The 20,295-nt window shown below is 36.8% G+C and overlaps 1 protein-coding gene across 6 annotated transcripts in view; it reads right to left on the reverse strand.

Annotated features, from left to right (window-relative positions):
* HS2ST1 (heparan sulfate 2-O-sulfotransferase 1) overlaps positions 1 to 20,295 on the reverse strand; it is a 310,493-nt gene that overhangs the window by 215,237 nt on the left and 74,961 nt on the right. The gene's annotated exons all lie outside the window — the stretch shown is intronic.

Here is a 20,295-nt window from a genome sequence, read left to right on the forward strand (position 1 = left end):
CTTCACTAATTTGGTTATCACTTATGCTTTTAAAAAATTATTTAGAAGCCAAGAAGTACATTTTATAAATACTTACATACATAAATATACATTTATAAATATGTACACAAACAATACACACACACACACAGAAATTCCCTTGCCATAATTCAAATTTAACTTGTATTTTATAAAAAACTATCCCCAAGCTGCCAAATTGGCAAAGCTTATAGGAAGAAGTCAAGAGAATTCAGAAGCATTAAAAAGCTGGAACTTTTCTATAATTTATACAAAAGCAAATAAATTTCTCTCTTTTGGTGCAAAAAATAATATAAACTGCTGGTAGTTTTTGCTCCTTTCTAGGAGAGAAAGGAAATAAATAAATAGCTGATCTGAAAGTCAAATCTATAACTAATATAACAACATCATCATTTGATTTATCTGAATTCTTATCATACAAGTGCCATTCCACAAGATGGGGTACTGGGATAGCCTATACCAGCAAGAAATGTAGACACTAGACTATACTAAACCATAAAGACAACAAGAACAAAGACAAAGTAGTTTTATCTTGTCACAATTAATAACTTCTAATTGCACTGTTTTCATAGTTCATAAACATTTTCACATTCATTATATCATTTGATCTTCACAGGAATTCTCTAAAGACAGAGTATTGTTTATACTAATTTAAGATATATATGTAAAACACTTAGACTCTGCCTAGTACACAATAAGTATTCAACAATTGTTAGTTATTATTGTCAGGATTACAGATCAAGATTCAGAGGTCACATGGCTTGCGTTGTTGCGAAAAGCCAAAAAAAAACCTTTAAGAAACATGAGCCCTAATAGTAAAAAAAGGAAGAGACTCAAAACAAGTTTAAAAAAAACATCAAGAGTCAGAATGGTCATGAGGAAGGTTAGGCTCTAATCACAAGGTTATTTAGTCACAAAGTTTAAACCTTGGAATAAAAATTTTAAAAAGAACAATTGTGTGCAGCAACAGTTAAAACCAATCACACCTCTCAGTACCTAAAAGTATATATAAACTCAAAAATATGCAAGAAGCTGGAAAGGGTGCTACTGCAGGACTGCACAGCAAAGTCCTCTCTATTGTAAGAACTTTGACAAGAAAAGTTATGTTTTGTATATCTCTGCACCCCAGGGCCCAGTACCTAGGATAGTACATAGGTGAAAATATATATTGAACAAATTAAGTACTTAGAGAAAAGAAAAATATATTGGTTTTGGTAATGGCACATTCAGTTGGAAAGTCCTGCAGATGAGAAAACAAAAGAAGGAATGGTAAATTTGGGAATTAGTATATCCAGCAAGAATCTTAAAAACTTATAATGAAGTATATAAATATATACATTTTTCCCAATATAGTCTAAGAACATCTGGAAAATAGGAAGTCTGGAATAATCACATCTATATGAGTAAAATTACCAAATGAGATACAGAAAGGTCAGCTTAAAAATTAAAGAAATAGATTCCTCTATTTTAACTTCAAAACCAGTTTCATCTTCCTAAACCTAAGCTACTATCCATAACAGCATAGTATGAAATATTGGGAAGGAGGTTCATCTCTGCTAGCAGGGATTTCTACGGGGAAATATCTTTTAAAGCTGATAATTAAAATAGCAATTAATAACAAGCTTTGACAAAAATCTGTGATATGAGGAATTTCCTTGAAGTCTAGTTGTAGAGCTTGCATTCTAGGTCAACTAGTAAACAGAACTGGATTACTTGAATAAAAGTGTTTTAATTTTTTCTCAAGTTAGTTCAGTTGCTAAATGTATCTAATTTCATTTACATTCATTACTTAAGATGAAGAAGGAAGAAAATTTTTCATTAAAAATCTCTGATCAAAGAATATTTAATGTATGGTTATATAGACCAATTTTTAAAATGCTAAAGATATCAGGAATATCAACACACCCTCCAAAGTACCATTCCAACAGTACACACCTCCTTGCAGAATTTCTGGTTTTGAAGGGGAAATGCTTTTTTTTAAGTCTCCATACATTAAAGTGGAACAAAGTATTAAATGCCAAATAAAAAAAATTTTTACACAGAAATTATTATTATTTTCTCCCTTTAATCTTTCAATGTTTGTATTTTGTAGTTATTCAACAATGATAAAATAAAAGGGAATTTAAAAAATACAAAATGAAGAACTAAAAGAATCTTGGGAAATTCTAGAAGGACTTTCAGGAAGAAGGGAATGGAATACCCTTTCAGAAAATTCAAAGACAATAAATATTTATTTAAAAGCCTACTACTCTTTCCACCATGTTGAGGCCTGCTGGGAACAGGCTTTCTAAAACAGCAAATATGTTGGAAGGCTGTAGTACAGGGCCATTTTTGCTAGTTATAAATGGAGTCTCCAGAACCAGCGGGAGCCGCAGCTCTTCTTAAAATTGAAGGCATTTGTTTCTCTTATATTCTGGAGCAGCTAGAAGGAAAAACTTGAGAGGATCGTATGGCAGCCCATGACAAACTCTGAGATCTATCCTGCCACCACGTTTTGAAGAGTGCTTTGAAAACTATTGCTTTTTTATTTATTCTGCTTTGTATATATGTTATACTATACAATAAAAAAAGTCAAAAAAAAAAAAATTGAAGGTGTTTATGCCCGAGATGAAACTGAATTCTATTTAGGCAAGAGGTGTGCTTATGTGTACAAAGCAAAAACAACACAGTGACTCCTGGCGGCAAACCTAACAAAACCACAGTAATCTGGGGAGAGGTAACTTGTGCCCATGGAAATAGTGGCATGGTTCATGCCAAATTCCGAAGCAACCTTCCCACTAAGCCATTGGACACTAAATTCGTGTTATGCTGTACCCTTCAAGGATTTGAACTTATTGAAAAACAAATAAACGAAATTATGGACTTGTTCTCTTGTAAAAGAAAAAAAAAACCTAATACAAAGTGTTACTATATGTACTATGATACAAAAATGAGCAAGACACTGTTACTCCAACCCCTAGAAATTTCACTAATCACTTAAAATAGAAAGCAGCCTACCACAGAGAAATGTGCAAATAAAGTCCCCAATTTAAGGAATCTAGTTTTGCCTCCAACTCAATACTGCTTAGGTCTAAGAGTTTCTCTATTTCTCATGTAGCTATCTGTTACAGTGACTCCTGGTAGACTCTACCAAGAAGGAAGAGAAGATGCCAAGACTGCACACTGATTCCATGATATACCTAAGTTTTACAGGGCAGCTTTACCTAGTTGCTTCAGGGAATTTTAAGAAAAGCAAAGATTCTAAAGCTCACCAAAAACAAACATTTTTAACTTCATTATAGATAACCACCAAATATTGGCTCTAACTGGTAAATTCTGGACAAATACTGTTCATAAAACTTACTTCCATTGATTTGTAGGACATTGTAAAAAGTCCTACTACTTAAAATTCAGGAAGATGTTACTCTCAGCAGCAGATGAAGAACTAAGCTGAGGGAAGATGGTGGAATAGGATAGGTCGAGTTCACTCCCACTTCAAAGAACAGCTAGAAAAGGGACAGAAAAAAGACTGGAGAGTGATTCCAGGGTGTGACCTGGGAGGGTCCTCAACACCACAAAGGGAGGCCCTGGTTGAAAAAGCAGAAGAATTGACATGCAGAGAACTACAGACCGACCTGCTAGTGCAAATAGCCTAGCATGCCCATTTCCAAACAGAGGCCTGGAGCCATCAGGAGTGCAGGGACAGGGAGACAGGGGCAAGGAAGTAAGCCAAGCTGCATTCTTTGAAAGCACTACCCTCACGCCTGCCGCCCCCACCAGTGGCCTGTGACTCCCCCACACCTCACACACCTGAACTCTGTCACCCATCCCCTACCATACCATGCTTCAAGCACCCCTGCCCCAACTCTCCTCCCAGCACAATCCCAACCCACACATGCACACAAGCCTGTCTCAGCCCAACCCACCACTGGCTGCAAATGCAGTCTCACCCCTCCTGAGACCTACATACCAGACACCAGCCCCTCGAACCTCACTTTCCCTCCTTTCTCCCTACAGGCAGTTCACCTGCGTCCTACAGGCAGTCACCTGCGCATCAGGGCTGCAGGCACTCACCTTTATACCCAGGCCACATCTGGACCCAAGCCCAGTCATTCAACCCTGCCCAGCGCCCCCCTGAGATATGCACACATGCTTATCAGCATCCGGCCCCCCCAGGTGCATGCATGTGCATGCACCCACTCACGCCATGTCCCCTCAGCTCTGGGGAAGCGCTGATCTGCATCTGGGCACCCCCATCCCCAGCCCATGAAGGCACAGTCCCACCCCACTGTCCCTGAGCTCTGGCTTCATGCACACCAGGGCCCCGCCCCCCAGACCAGCATACAACAGAGCCCTGCCCCCAGATTCAAACACTGGTGCAGCCACATCCTCCCTGACGCCCTCCCTGGCACCCACATATCCGTGCGTGAACCTCTTGACTCTTGCACTACTACCCACATGGCCTGCAATCGTGCACACCCTTTCCCCACCCCATGGCACAAGTGCCCTTCTCTCACATCTGGCAGGTGCTCTCAGGCACATCTCTGCACACAGCCTATGCCCTGCACAAGCAGGCACCCCTAACCCACTCCTGCATCTGCAGACCGGCACCAGGGCCCTATCCACCTGTCATCATTCCCCCTGATATGTCCCACAATCTCCGTGACCTGTGCATGGCCCTAGCTACACATTCGCACATCTGCATCCCGGCCCCCCGGATCCCTCCCCCTGAGAAAGGATACTTCCACATCCAAACCTCCCTGTGCCCGGACTTCTGTGCCATGGACCCCACATCCTGACATCCACTACCCAAACACTTTACATGCCTACCCACATCCTGCCCACATACATCCACCACCTGTCCTCAATGAGCCCCCCTGCTCCTGTGCTCCAAGGCCTGGCTGAGCTGTACCTTCCCCTACAGCCTCCACACTGCACATCCACAACCCCGTGAACCACACCCCATGCTCACAGCCACCAGGGTAGAGTCCCCAACTAGTATATCTACCTACACCACAACCCACGAGCACACTGTTGTGCCCCTCCCCACACCATGTATCCTGCTCCACACCTGTCCCACAAATTCAAAGCTTTAGACTACTGAAGGTAATCAACATCCAAAGTAATCCTATCAAGATATTTACATGCCGCAAAGACAACAAATCTAACGAACCATTTGAAGATGCAGACAGATACAGCCCAGTCTAATGACCAAATTAAAACACTGGAGGAGACATAGACTTTGGAACAACTAATCAAAGATGTTCATTTAACTTTACTAAATAAAATCAGTGCATGGCTAATGAAATAAAGGAGATCAAGAAGACACTAGAAGAGCATATAGAGGAATTTGAAAGAATAAATAGAAAAATAGCACATATCACAGAGATTAAAGATACCGTCAATCAAATAAAAAAAATACTAAAGACACACAACAGCAGGTTTGAAGAAGCAGAACAAATAAAGGGGAGGACAACTGATTGTAAACATATAAAAGAGAAAATGACAAAAAAAATGGAAAAATTTGAACTGGATCTCAGGGAAATGATGGACAAAAAAAGCACACAAATATAAGAATCATTGGTGTCCCAGAAGGAAAAGAGTAAAGGGCTAGGAAGATTAGTGCAGGATATAATGGGGAAAATTTCCCAACCTTTATAAATGACATAAATATGCAAATGAAAGAAGCCCAAAGAACTCCAAATAGAATAAATCCAAAGAGACTAACCCAAGACATATAATAATTAGTCTGTCAAATGTTGAAGAGAAGTAGAAAATCCTGAAAGCAGCAAACAATCTACTACATACAAAGAAAACCACTTAAGACTAAGTTCAGACTACTCAACTGGCACTACGGAAGCGAAAAGGCAGTGTTATGATATATTTAAGATCCTGAAAGAGAAAGACTTCTAGCCAAGAATTGGGTACCCAGCCAAACTGTACTTCAAAACTGAGGGAGAAATTAAAATTTCACGTACAAAAATGGCTGAGAGAATATATCAACAAGAGACCAGCCCTACAAGAAATACTAAAGGAGTTCTACCAGCTGAAAAAGACAGGAGAGGGAGGTCTGGAGGAGGGCACAGAATTGAAGAAGATCAGTAAGAGTAAAAATAGAAATAGGGAAAATAACATATAGATCTTACAGATAAAATCCACAGAATAAGATGGTGGATTCAAGAAATGCCTTTACGGTAATAACTTTGAATGTTAATGGATTAAGCTTACCAATTAAAAGATATAGATTGGCAGAATGGATTTAGAAATATAATCTAGCTATATGCTGTTTACAAGAGACTCATCTTAGACACAAGGATGCAAATAGACTGAAAGTGAAAGGATAGAAAAAGATGTTCTAAGCAAGCTGTAACCAAAAGAAAGCAGGAGTAGCTATACTAATAGACAAAACAGACTTTAAATATAAAGACATCATAACAGACAAAGAAGGACACTATATATTAGCAAAAGGGACAATTAACCAAGAGGAAAAACCAAGCTGATAAATGTAATAATCCTATCAGGGAATAGGTGTGAAAAAGTCCTCAATCTAAGAACAAATCTGATCATTATTAATAGCAGCAAGATGTCAACTGAAGATGGCTTTGCCTAGATATGTACCAATACTACATACCAACCATACCACCAAGACATAAAACTCTAGGAATGGTCTCATTAGGAGGAAGAAATTCACCAAGTTTCTCATATATAAGTTAAATACCATGTTACTCTTAGCCCATTTCGTTTTGTTCTTCCACTGGCCTGACTACACAAGAGCATTTCATTGACAGATGTCCCTGGGACAGGCTCCTCCCAAGTTAATCAGAAAATATCACTAACAATTTCCAGAGTCAGGAACAAAAGTCATACACACCCTTAATTTTCCTCACAGAGAGACCTATTTCAAGACATTAAAAACTATTACCACGTGAGTCTGTTTTTTTGTTTAACCTTGAAAACATCAAGGGAAGTTAAAAAATGTATGTTCTAGAAGACAATAGTGAACGGTTTTTATTCTATCCTACTTAACAAAGGAAAAACTTGTCAATTAACACATTCCTTGAGATTATGTCAAGTCAGTCTTTCAATCAGCTCTTCTATGGAGGAAACAACTGAGCTAAGTTGATTTTCTGCCAAAGACATATAACACAACAGCAACCAAGAATGCTTTATAAAAGAGATGGATATGCTTTTGTCAAAAAGTATAAAACTAGGGTGAAATAAAAAGTGCTAGCAATTGGAAGCAGCCTCCTAACATCTGAATAAAACATAATCATGAATTTGAGTCATATTTGATAAAAAAAAATTTTTTTTAGTATCAAAACTAATTGCTGGACTAGTTTCCATTTGGAGTGGAAACGACCAAGTTAAATGCAAGACTGAAGGAGAATTTTATTGTCTTTGTTTTGAGCCAATAACTTAATTCTACTGAAAATTCCAACATTGCTCCCTATACCCAAAATATAACATTTTTTATCACTGAATACTTAAGATAATGTGCATTCACATCACACCATAGAAATTGGAAGGATATCAGACAGTCCTAATTAATCACCTAGCTTTTAAAAGGAATGAAAGTAAAGTAGAATTTACAACTGTGTTGAACACCAAATAAAAATTTGATTTTACAGTAGGATTTTAGTTATGGTATTTATGCAGAGCAGCTAAAGTTTTAAAAAGACTTCACATTTTTTAAAGTTACTATTAACTAAAAACACATACTTGTAACAGGGCATTATTTAAAATTATTTTAAAAGCATCATAGTAACATAGAATATGATAAATGTATGTGTGTTAAGAAACTTCCTGAGGCCCAGGAAAAAATCATTCATAAGGGGCAGATGGGAAAATCTCTGGGGCTTACTCAACCATTGTTCCCACCAGCCCAAATGAAAAACCTCATAACAGATGGGGCACTGGGTAGAATAATCTGAAAGGTACTGCCTCAGTAGTAGAGAAAAAGGAGACCTAGACCAAAACTATTCTAGTGCCAACTAACAAAACTTAAAAGCAAGCCTTAAAAGGAACAAACTATTTCCAGGTAACTTAAATTTATCCCAAAACAAAGCTGAAGAATATTTATAGGAATACAAAAATAATCATTACCTAACAGCAAAATTCATAATATCTGAAATCCAATTAAAATTACCAGGCATATAATGAAGCAGGAAAATATGAACTATAATGAGGAGAAAAAAGATCAACAGAAAGTAAGCCAGCAATGACAAACATGACAGGATTAGCAGACAAGGACATTGTGCTGGTTTGAAACTGTTGTATACCCCAGAAAAGCCATGTTCCTTAATCCTCATTCAATATTGCTGGGTGGGATCTTGTTGATTAAGTTGTTTCCATGGAAACTTGACCCACTCAATTGCAGGTGGAACCTTCTGATTAGGTGGTTTCCACAGAGATGTGTCTCCACCCATTCAAGGTTGTCTTAATCTGCCTACTAGGGTTCCTAAGAAGGAACCATTTTAGAAAATCTTCAGAGCCCAAACAGCCAGAGACCTCTGGAGATGAAGAAGGGAAATGCCCCCAGGGAAGCCTTACAAAACAACAAGCTAGGAGAGAAAGCTAGCAGATATATCCATGTTCCTTCCCAGCTGACAGAGATGTCCAGAAGCCAAAGACCCCAGCAGATGCCAGCCAGGTGCCTTCCCAGAAAGCATCAGCCTTTCTTAAGTGAAGGTAATCTCTTGTTAGTTTCTTAATTTGGACATTTTCATGACCATAGAACTGTAAACTAGCAACTTAATAAATTCTCTTTTAAAAGCCTTTCTATTTCTGGTATATTGCATTCTGGAAGCTTTAAAAACTAATACAAATTTTGGTAACAGGAGTGGGGTACTACGGTTTGCAAATACCAAACATGTTGGAACAGCTTTTTAAATGGATAAGGGGAAGATTCTGGAAGAGTTGTGAGGAGTTTGATAGAGAAAGCCTAGAGTGCTTTGAAGAGACTGTTGGCAGAAATGTGGACTCTAAAGATTCTTCTGATGAGGGCTTAGATAGAAATGATGCATGTGTTATTGCAAACTGGAAGGAAGTTGATCTTATTTTAAAGTGGCAAAAAAAATTTAGCAAAATAGGCTACTGGTTTTGAAAGGAAGGCAGATTTTAAAAGCTACGAGTTGGGGGCGGGCCGCGGTGGCTCAGCGGGCAAAGTGCTTGCCTGCTATGCCGGAGGACCTCGGTTCGATTCCCGGCCCCAGCCCATGTAACAAATACGGAGAAACAGAATACAATAAAACAAGAAAATGTTTAAAGATGTTTCCCTTTCTTCCTTCCTTCCTTCCTTCTATCCTTCCTTCCTTCTCTCTGTCTTTCCTTTAAAAAAAAAAAAAAAAAAAAAAAAAAAAAAAGCTACGAGTTGGGATACTTAGTTGAAGAGATTTCCAAATTAAATGTGGAATATACATATCCAAGATGATCAACAAGCTCCAAACACAATAAACCCACACAGTACCATATTATAATCAAGCTATCAAATACCAAAGGATAAGAGAATTATGGAAGCTACAAGAGAGAAGCAACGTGTCACATATGAGGGAGCCTCAATAAGATGGAGTGCTAATTTCTCATAGAAACCACGGAGGCAAGAAAGCAGTGGAAAGACATTTAAAGTACTGAAAGCAAGGAATTGCCAAACAAGAGTTCTGTACCTGGCAAAATGTCTTTCGAAAATAAGGGAGGAGCGGGTCCATGGGTGGTTCAGTGGTAGAATGCTTGCCTTTCATGTGAGAGACCCGGGTTCAATTCCCAGACCACGCACCCCAAAAATAAAAATAAAAGTAAGGGAAGAATTAAGACATTCCCAGATAAACAAAAGCTAAGAGACTTTATCACCCCTTGACTGGACCTACAAGAAATGCTGAAGGAAGTTCTGTGGGTTGAAAGGAAAAGTCATTAGACATTTGAATGATACCATACCAAGAAATAAAGATTTCAGGTAAAGATAATGACATGGAAAAATATAAATACTAGTATTTTTGGTTTGTAACTCCACTTTTTACTTTCTACAGGATCCAAAAGGCAAATACATAAAATGTAATGATAAATCAATGGTTTGGGACTCAGTGTATAAATATATAATTAGTAACAAGAACTACATAAAGGTGAGGGGACAGAGAGATATAGGAGATAGTTTATGTACGTTATTGAAACTGTTAAGTTGGTATGAAAGCAAAGGAAAGTGTTATAAATTTAGGATGTCAAATTTAAATCCCATGGTGTGCTGTTTAGAAGCTGTGTATCCCAGAAAAGCCATGTTCTTTAATCCACATTCAATATTGCTCAGTGTGATCCTTTTTATTGTTTCCATGGAGATGTGACCCACCCAATCATGGATGGTTACTTTTGAGTAGGTTTCCATAGAGATGTGTCTCCACCTATTCAAGGTGGGGTTGCTTACTGGAGTCCTTTAAGAGGAAACATTTTTTTGTTGATAGTTCTCACAAGAAGCCTTGTTTTATTTATTTATTTATTTATGAAACATAACCACATACAAACATTCCTACCATATGATCATTCCATTCTTGTTGTATAATCAATAACTCACAATATCATCACATAGTTGTATATCATCATCATGATCATTTCTTAGAACATTGGCATCAATTCAGAAAAAGAAATAAAAGAAAAACAGAAAAAAATTCCTACATACCATACCCCTTACCCCTCCCTTTCATTGATTTCATCTACTAAATTTCTTTTAACATTTGTTCCCCCAATTATTTATTTATTTTTAATCCATGTTTCATCTGTCTGTTGAGAAGGTAGATAAAAGGAGCATCAGACACAAGGTTTTCACAATCACAGTCACATTGTGACAGCTATATCATTATACAATCATCTTCAAGAAACATGGTTACTGGAGCATAGCTCTACATTTTCAGGCAGTTCCCTCTAGCTTCTCCATTATACCTTAACTAAACAGGTGATATCTATTTAATGTGTAAAAATAACCTCCAGGATAACCTCTGGACTCTGTTTGGAATCTCTCATACATTGACACTTTATTTTGTCTCATTTCACTCTTTCCCCTTCTGCTCTAGGTTTTCAATCCCTTGATGCTGAGTCCCAGCTCATTCTAGGATTTCTGTCCCACGTTGCCAGGAAGGTCCACACCCCTGGGAGTCAGGTCCCATGCAGACAGGGGGAAGACAGTGAGTTTGCTTGTCCTGTTAGCTGAGAGAGAGAGGGGACACATCTGAGCAACAGAAGAGGTTCTCCTGGGGGTGACTTTTAGGACTAATTTTAAGTAAGCTTAGCCTATCCTTTGCGGGGTTACATTTCATATGAACAAACCCCAAGATTGGGGGCTCAGCCTATTGCTTTGATTGTCCGCACTGCTTGTGAGAATATCAAGAATTCTCCACCTGCAGAAGTTGAATTTTCCCCCTTTCTCACCATTCCCCCTTGGGACTTTGTGAATACTTTTTTATTCACTGTTCAAATCATTCTGGGATTTATCAGGGCATCACACTCAACAAACCTACAAAATCTCATGCCCTACTCAAGGTTCCAAGTACTATGGTGTTCAATTAAGCTGGCCACATAAGTCATATTAGGAAATGTATTAGTCAAAATATAAATTTTGTACCAAATAAACATTTTTTGCTTTAGTCTCACACATAAGTTAAAGTTTTAAAATATGAATTACCATCTATTTTCAACACCCTGCAGTATTGACCATTCCCTTGTTCTTCCTCACACAAAAACATTTTAAATTTGTACATTTAGTCACTATCATTATACACTCTAGGCATTCCTATATTGTACTATCTCAGTCTTTATCATCTATCTTTCAAGGGGAAAACATTTTGAAAAAAGCTTTAGTACCAACAGAGCCCACACTGCCAGAGATCTTTGGAGATGCAGAAGGAAAACATCTCCAGGGAAGCCCTATAAAATGAGGAGAGAAAGCTAGCAGACATCGCCATGTACCTTCCCATATGAAAGAGGTGTCCAATAGCCAGAGACCACAGCAGACACCAGCCACATGCCTTCCCAGCTGACAGAGGTGTTTGGGACAATATTAACCTTTGTTGAGTGATGGGAACCTCTTGTTGGTGCCTTAATTTGGACGTGTGCATGGCCTTAGATCTGCAAACTTGCAACTTAATAAATTCCCTTTTAAAAGCTGTTCCATTTCTGGTATATTGCATTCCAGCAACTTAACAAACTAAAACACATGATAACCACAAAAATATTAGAAAATATGCAAAAAAAAAAATAGAGGAAGGAAGGGAGGGAGGGAGAGAGGGATGAAGGAAAGAAAAAAGAAGAAAACAAATTGAAATGGCTATGTTAATATCAGGCAAAGTAGATATCAGGGCAAAGACTATTACCAAGGATAAAGAGAATCATTTCATAATGAAAAAGGGGTTAATTAATCAAGTAAACATGACAGACCTAAACAGTCATGCACCTAATAACGAAACTTCAAAATACATGAAGTACAAAAAGGCAAGGAGAAATAGCAAATCTAAAATTAAAGATTTTAAAACCCTTCTTTCTATAACTGATAGAACAAGTAGGCAGAATATCAGTAAGAATATAGAAAACTTGAAATAACAGTACCAACCAACTTGACCTACGTGACGTTTATAACAGAATGTATATATTTTTTCACATTCACAAGGAACATTTACCAAGACTGTTTCTATCGTGGGCCACAAAACACATCTAAATAAATTTTAGGATTTATTAAAAGGGTTCAAAAATTCAAATGTATGCTCCCTCTTCCACAATACACAGTTGTAGCTGATAGTGACTGCCAGCTAAAAACCCCATTGCCCAGCTTCGCCTGTTACATATCAGTGGTGACTAATCCTCACTAATAAATAAGAGTAAAAGAATCAAAATCAGTTTAGGTGAATATCCTTACCCTTCTCTTATTTCTTCCCCAGACTGAAAGCAGTGAACATTAAGGCCCAGAAAAATGACAGAACCACAAAACAAAAGGTGCCAGAGAACCTGAAAGCACCTTGCAGGGGAAAACTGCCCACAAAAAGACCATCTAAAACATGAGGGAAAAAAATATATTTTTTATCATGTTAAGTGAATAAAATTGTAGGCCCTTTAAAAGCAGCTAGCATTATTCTAATTCAGGAAGCTACTGAAGAATTTAATCCAGAGGAATGATATTATTTTGTCTACATTTTAAAAGGATCACTTCAGTTGCTATACTGAGAATAGCTGGTAGGGAGTCAAGTGTGGGAAAGCAGAGACTGTTAATATGTGGCAATAATCCAGGGACGAGATAATGGTTGCTTGAATTAGGATGATAACAGTGGAAATATCCAGAAGTAGTCATATTCTAGAAATATTTTAAAGTAAGGACAATGGGATTTTCCTAACAGATTATCTGATGAACGATGTGATATAAGAAAAGTCAAGGAAAACCCTAAGAACTGGAGGGATGGAGCTGCCATCAATGGGTAGGAAAGGATACAGGTGAAACAATTTAGGACTATGTGCAGTGAGGTGTAAGACAGACCAAAAGATGTAGTTTGGACATACTGAGTATGAGAAGTCTATTACTTACCTAAAGAAAATTGTGAACAGGCAGCTGATTATATGAACCTAATGTTTAGGATATTTTTTGGAAGTTAATGGTACACATATATAAATTACCAACTAAGGGAGAGTATATAGAACAGAGAAGAGTTCCAAAAACTGAGCACTGGCACATTCTTATGTTGAGAGGTTGGGAAGAAAACGACAATCCAACATTACACATAGAAAAGTGGCCAATGAGGTGAGAAGAAAACCAAGAGTGGGGTATCATGAAAACCAAATGAAAAAAGTCTATGGAGAAAACAGAAGTGATCAACTGTGTCAAATTCTGCTGATGGGTCAAGTAAAATCAGGACTAAAAATTGACCACTGGTTTTAGGGTGATTACTGGTGACTTTAGCAATTAGAGACAGCAAGCATAGACAATTTTCTAGAGTTTTGCTGCAAAAGGGAGCAGAAATATGAAGCTGAGGTTGTTTGAGGGATGGGAGGAGGTCAAGAGAAGTATTGTTTTGTTTTACTGGTTGGGAAAAATAGCATGTTCACATGCTAACAAAAATTACCCAGCAGGGCAAAAATCATGATTATAGGAAAGTGAGGAAGAACTTCCAAAGCCATGTCCTTAGGTAGATGGGAGGATATGATCAGGTGCACAAGTGGCCCAAGAAGCATTGACAGTTAATCTATGATTAGAGAACTTTGGGTTAATAGGAATACAGTTATCCTAGATTTGCTAATGGTGCCTCACTTAAGAGTCCTGCATATCTAGTACATAGGTGCAGTTACTGACATATGGGTAGATAATCGCAAATAATTAGGCTGTAGTGAACCATGATTTTAAGGTCTATCTATAAGTAAATCCATTAAAAGGAGTCTTTCTGAAGAGCAGTGTTCGAATATTCATTATTCCAATTTCACTAAGTGCCAAAAAACTGTTAGAAGGTTTAACAAGAGTGGTAGACAGACATTCTGAAATTACCTTAATTGAGATCAACTGTTTCAGGTGAGTACTCCATGGCACTAGATATCTAGGACTCATAAATGAAGCACCAAGTAGCAATTCTAGAATAACTGCATTCCTATTAACCCAAGTCCCCTTAGCAGCAACTATTATGAAAAACTTTCAAACAATTTCAGAAGTGTGGAAATGTAGCATAATTGGGATCGTTTTACAGGTATCCTTGGACGGTATGAGGCACTGGTAAAAATGACCAAATTCCAAAAAGCAGTCTCACCCTTGGGCATGGAGTTAATTCACAAGTTTAGGAGGATTTTAAGAATACAGTAAACAACATAATTCTCACTAATGCAGATGGCTACATAGCCCATTCTGAATTACTGCCCTCCCTTAAGTTATATCCTAATGCATTCATAAACTTATGCAGTTGTTACAAGCATATGACTAACAAATATTGCTTAAAATGCTTACATTAACCTACAGAAGATAAAACTATATTGGACACATAATTTTAACATAATTAATAAAAGAAGTTTCATGATACTGTTTCCTCAGTCAGCCTTAGCAAAAATCTCATGCTCCTGAAATTCAGAAAGAACTGTATTTTAAGAGCAAAAAAAATCTGGTTTATACAATTCTAAGACAAAAGTAGTTTTCACTTTGACTCCATCATTCTCTATTTCTCCTTAGAAAAATTAAGTAAACATTTTAATAAAGTGAAGTCTTTTCACCATAACTTACTACTCTCCCTACAGAATTTTTTCTCATTATTAATGTGCTTGCCTCCTAGACTGAACTCACAAGTTGCCTGTCATACTATGTTAATATTAAAAACAGACAAAGGGCGGGCCACAGTGGCTCAGAAGGCAGAGGTCTCACCTGCCATGGTTCAATTCCTGGGGCCTGTCCATGCAAAAAAAAAAAAAAAAATACACCACTAAATACAAAACATAGCTACTATAATTCAGTGATTTTACCATTAAAGGGATCACATACTCTTTTGCAAAACTAACAAAAGCTATGCATATAGATTCAGGGAATTTATGGATCCCCTGAATCTTATATATGGATTTCTGAGGTTTAAAAAAAAATCTGATTCATTAAGTCTGGAGTAGTGATCATTATTTCTGGATTTTAAGAGGCTGTTTTATGTATATAATCTGAAATTCAGAGGTAAGAACAAAACCGAATAGGATGGGGTTAAAGTAATTCAGAACATAGGGGTAAAGGAGAAAGTGCCCATATTTTAGAACCACACACACTCTTTGAGACCAATGGAAGAAAGGTTCATTTGATCTGGAACTGAAATTTTCTGTAGTGCATAATCTAATTCAACCTATCTGTATAGTTCATTTGAACAAATGAAACACAGAGAGCACAGAATGAGAAACAGGTCCTTTAATCATGTATAGATTATAGATGTCCTAGAAATATCCTAGAGTATATTAACCAGATAATCAAAAAGTATTGGCAAAGTCCCCTGAGGGAAGGAAGAAAGGTTATGGAACTATTACACCTTACCATTAGGGAATCCCCTAATACTGTGTCAAACTTTAGGGACACCCAAACCAATAGGCCATGCCCTCAATCATGAGGCTTACTCTTGTGAAGCTTATGTAAGTAGGATAGAAGCTTAGACTACCTATAGGCATGCCTAAGAGTTACTTCTGGAGGACCTCTGTTGTTGCTCAGATGTGGCCTAAGTCTAAGCCCAACTCTGCAAGTGAAATCATTGCCCTTTCCCCTACATGAGACATGACATTCAGGGTGCAAAAATCTCCCTGGCTATGTGGGAGATGACTTCCAGGAATGAATCCAGTCCTGGCACCGTGAGATCAACAATTCCATTCTGACTAAATAGGGAAAAAGAAGTGTAATTAATAAAGTATCAGTGGCAGAGAGAGTTCAAATAGAGTCAAGAGGCTACTCTGGAGGTTGCTCTTACTCAAGCTTTAGATAGACCTCACTCCTATCATAACCTGCCAACCCCCAATCAGGACCATTCCAGCCAATCCTAAAGAATGCCTAGCAATTTATAAGATTTCACAAGGGTTCCAGGCACTGGAGTAACTTGCCAGAAATCTACAACCTCCAGATAAGTCCTGAAACCTAGAGAGCCCAGCCTCTCCAGAACACCAGATAGTTTCATCTTCCTACCCCATATTAGTCACAGACCCTTTCAAAATCAAAAATTTAGGGTGGGCCACGGTGGCTCATCAGGCAAGAATGCTTGCCTGCCATGCCAGAGGACCCGGGTTCAATTCCCGGTGCCTGCCCATGTAAAAAAAATAAATTAAAAAATCAAAAATTTAGAATTGCCATAGACCAAACAACCCCAATAAGAGGCATGGAAAGATCAAAGGTGATGGTGGAATTATACATGGAAGATAGGACTTAACAAATGAATATGAATGTGCTGAATCATTAAACTGGTATCTCTTCTAGTCTCCAGTATTCTAGAGCAGCTAGAAATAAAAATCTAAAATTTGTGAACTTGTAACCCATGTCAAAGTCTGAAATATGTTCTACAACTAATTGTGGTGCTTTGCTTGGAAATTTATAGCTTTTTTGTATATATGTTATTGTTCACAAAAAAAAAAGAAGGAAAAAAGTCGATTGCGATGATGATAAAGTATTTAAGTCTGCTAGCCTCCTATATTCTGGAGCAGCTAGAAGGCAAAATATGAGAGGATCATATGGTAGCCCATGACAAACTCTGGGATCTATCCTGTAACCACTTTCTGTAGTGTGCTTTGAAAACTATTGCTTTATTTCTTTGTTTTGTATATATATTATACTATACAATAAAAAAGTTTAAAAAAAAAACCTGATTAACAGGAAATTGAGTCCAGAAAAATTCCAATAACATATGAAAACATAACTTGTGATTAAACAAAAGATTATATGATACAAGTACAAAAATGCATTGTTTAGTAATATACAACTTGGCATAAGTGGCTATTCACTGAGAGAACTTAAAACTCTATAAGCATATGAATGGTTTAAGGAGCTAAGTTTAAAAAGCAAAACTACAAAATACTGTAAGAAAATATAGAGAATGTTTATAATCTTGGCTGGGAAGAGGTCTTTTTAGGCAATATAAAAAAAACTACTTGCCTAATTTGATAGATTTGAGTGTATCCATTTAAAGGCTTCTTTATAAGCAAAGACACCATAAACAAAGTCAGACTTGGAGAAAAGCAGAGGCAAGATATATGGCAGATTAAGGTTTACTAAATCTAATATTAAAAAAAAACACCAAAAATTGGTAAGATAAACTACTCCATGTAAAAACACAAAAATGAAAATGAAGTAGCAAGTAAAAGGGCAATTCACATTTGTGAAGATATGTGAAGAAAAGGGCAATTCATATTTGTGAAGAACAACCAAGTAGATGTTGAAGAAATGCATATTTATTTAACAACATATCATTTCACAGCCTCAGACTAGCAAAAATTAAAAGCTGATAGCATTCAATGCCTGTGAATATGTAGTGGCAGTATAAATTAATGTAGCTTTTTGGAAAAAAATTTTTTGGAAAGTAACAGGTTTTTAAAACACGTATATCCTTTGTCCCAGCAATTTCACACATAGGCAGAAAATCCATTCTACTCAAAGATAGCACCAGCACAAAATGGACATATCAGGATGTTTCTTATGGCATTGTTTGTGATAACCAATAAAGAAGAGAAGATAAAAGAAAACATAAAATAAAAGGTGAGAGGAAGGTGGAAGGGCTGCGGAGGCAACCACCTGAATGTCCGTTACTAGCATATTGATTTAATAATTTATGGCACACATATGCTATCAAATATACAGCTATTAGAATAAGTCAAATTTATATGTAATAACCAGGAAAGATGCCTATAACAGTAAATGAAAAAACAACCATGCTTAAGAATAATATTTATATCATGATCTCATATTTAAAAGAAAAAACATAAATAACACTGTATTATGTGATATCGGGTTTTTTTAGAAGTCTTATTTATAATATTTAATTTCCCAAATGGCCAATGAATACATGCTACTTTTGAATACACCTATTGCTCTATTAGATGTCTCATCATCAAACTACCTCAAATCAAGGGGTGACAAGGCCATTATCAAGCAATACAATACTTTGGAATATTCTACAAAAAGTCAATAAACAATAAAAAAAACTGCTTTTTAAGGCAAAATATTTAATAATTTTTCCAATGCCAAATAAAAATGTTTTTAAATGTGATCTTACACTTACAGAAAAAAAAAAAACACAGATTTTTTTCTTCTATAACATTAATAACCTATTATATTTCAGTCATTTCACTGGGTCATATAATTGTTTACATGGATATAAACAAGAGGCAGACATTATACTAAACCAATTCCTTTGTGTCATAAATTGGATTTTCTCAGAATGATATTTATTCTTGGCAATAAAGGCAACAACTACTGATATTACAGTTTAAAAATTCTATTCACACAGCTAAATCTTGGTGTAACACCACTATAAAGTCTCAAGCAGTATTGTATATTAAAGGAGCACTGGATATGGAATCAGACATCCTGGCTCTGCCACTTGCTAGCTATATGGTCTTGGGAGAGTTATATAACCTCTGAGCCTGTTCTTGCATCTGTAAAAATGGTTTCTATGGCATTCTTAGACGATGAAATAAGGCCAATGCAGATGAAAGTGCCAGAGTGTGTAGTACAGTGTGGTGGTCAATATATACCTCCTGCCTTCTTTTTCTAAGGGGTCAGAGTACCAACTGGCAACATCTCTTTTAATACTGCCTTATATAAGTCACTTTTTAAAAATCAAAAGACTACTGATGTAAACATAAACTCATACTTTTTTTTTTTTTTTTTTTTTGCCATGTGTTTGCATCTCCAGAGAATTATCACATCCTTCAACTGTTCTGTTTTCGAGGCTCCTTCTCTGGCATCATTTTTAACAATTACTTATTTTCATCCATATTTACTATTTTGATGGAATTTAAAGGTCTCTTTTTTTTCAAAACATGCTTTCTACCTGTGGCTTTCTATATCTTTAGATAACTTCTTTTTTAAATCATTCAGGTTTGCCACTGGAAACCACTTTCAAGTCTACGAAAAAATGTTAGCATGGAAAAACAATCAAAGTTCAAGTTATTCTAACAGTGTCTAAGAAATCAATTCTGGAGAATTCAAAATAGCAATACAACAAAATATAAGAGGAGTCATTTTTGTCTGTAAAACTAGATCACTGAGTTCAGAATATGACCCTGAATGCTGCTAAAGGGATCCAAATACAAATTGTGGGCAACCTTCAACATTAAAGTGAACACTTTTCCCCTAATAGGAGACGCATATTAATAAAATCATGGTAAATAATTGTGATGGCTTCAGAATCATATAGTTTCACTCTAATGTTGAAACTAAGGTTCCGTCTAACTCCTCTTCAACTTTAGTTGCACTTCAATCAGACTTCTTCAAGGCTCTCTAATGCACTGCTCACCAAAATATCTAGAAGGCTTCTGCATGTCTACCAAAACTGGAAATTGTCAGCCATCACACTATTGTTTTTTAATATTTTTCCCAAAAATTGATCATCCCTCACAGTAGCATCTACCTATTTCCAACAGTCACTACTTAATCCAAATTTTACTTCTCAAAATGATGCTGAAGTCAAAGAGTATACACAACAGTTCCCATTATTTTCTATTTCCAAATTAGAGCCATTTAAGCTGATTTAAAGTGCCACATACATTTTCAAATCAAAATTTATCGTTGACATTTTTGCAACATTCCCTCCCATTCTGAGCTCTTTGAAAGGTCAGTTTCCTACTAATCTGAAA

Source organism: Tamandua tetradactyla, chromosome 11 (genome assembly GCF_023851605.1).
Source record: "Tamandua tetradactyla isolate mTamTet1 chromosome 11, mTamTet1.pri, whole genome shotgun sequence".
Taxonomy (NCBI): Eukaryota; Metazoa; Chordata; class Mammalia; order Pilosa; family Myrmecophagidae; genus Tamandua; species Tamandua tetradactyla.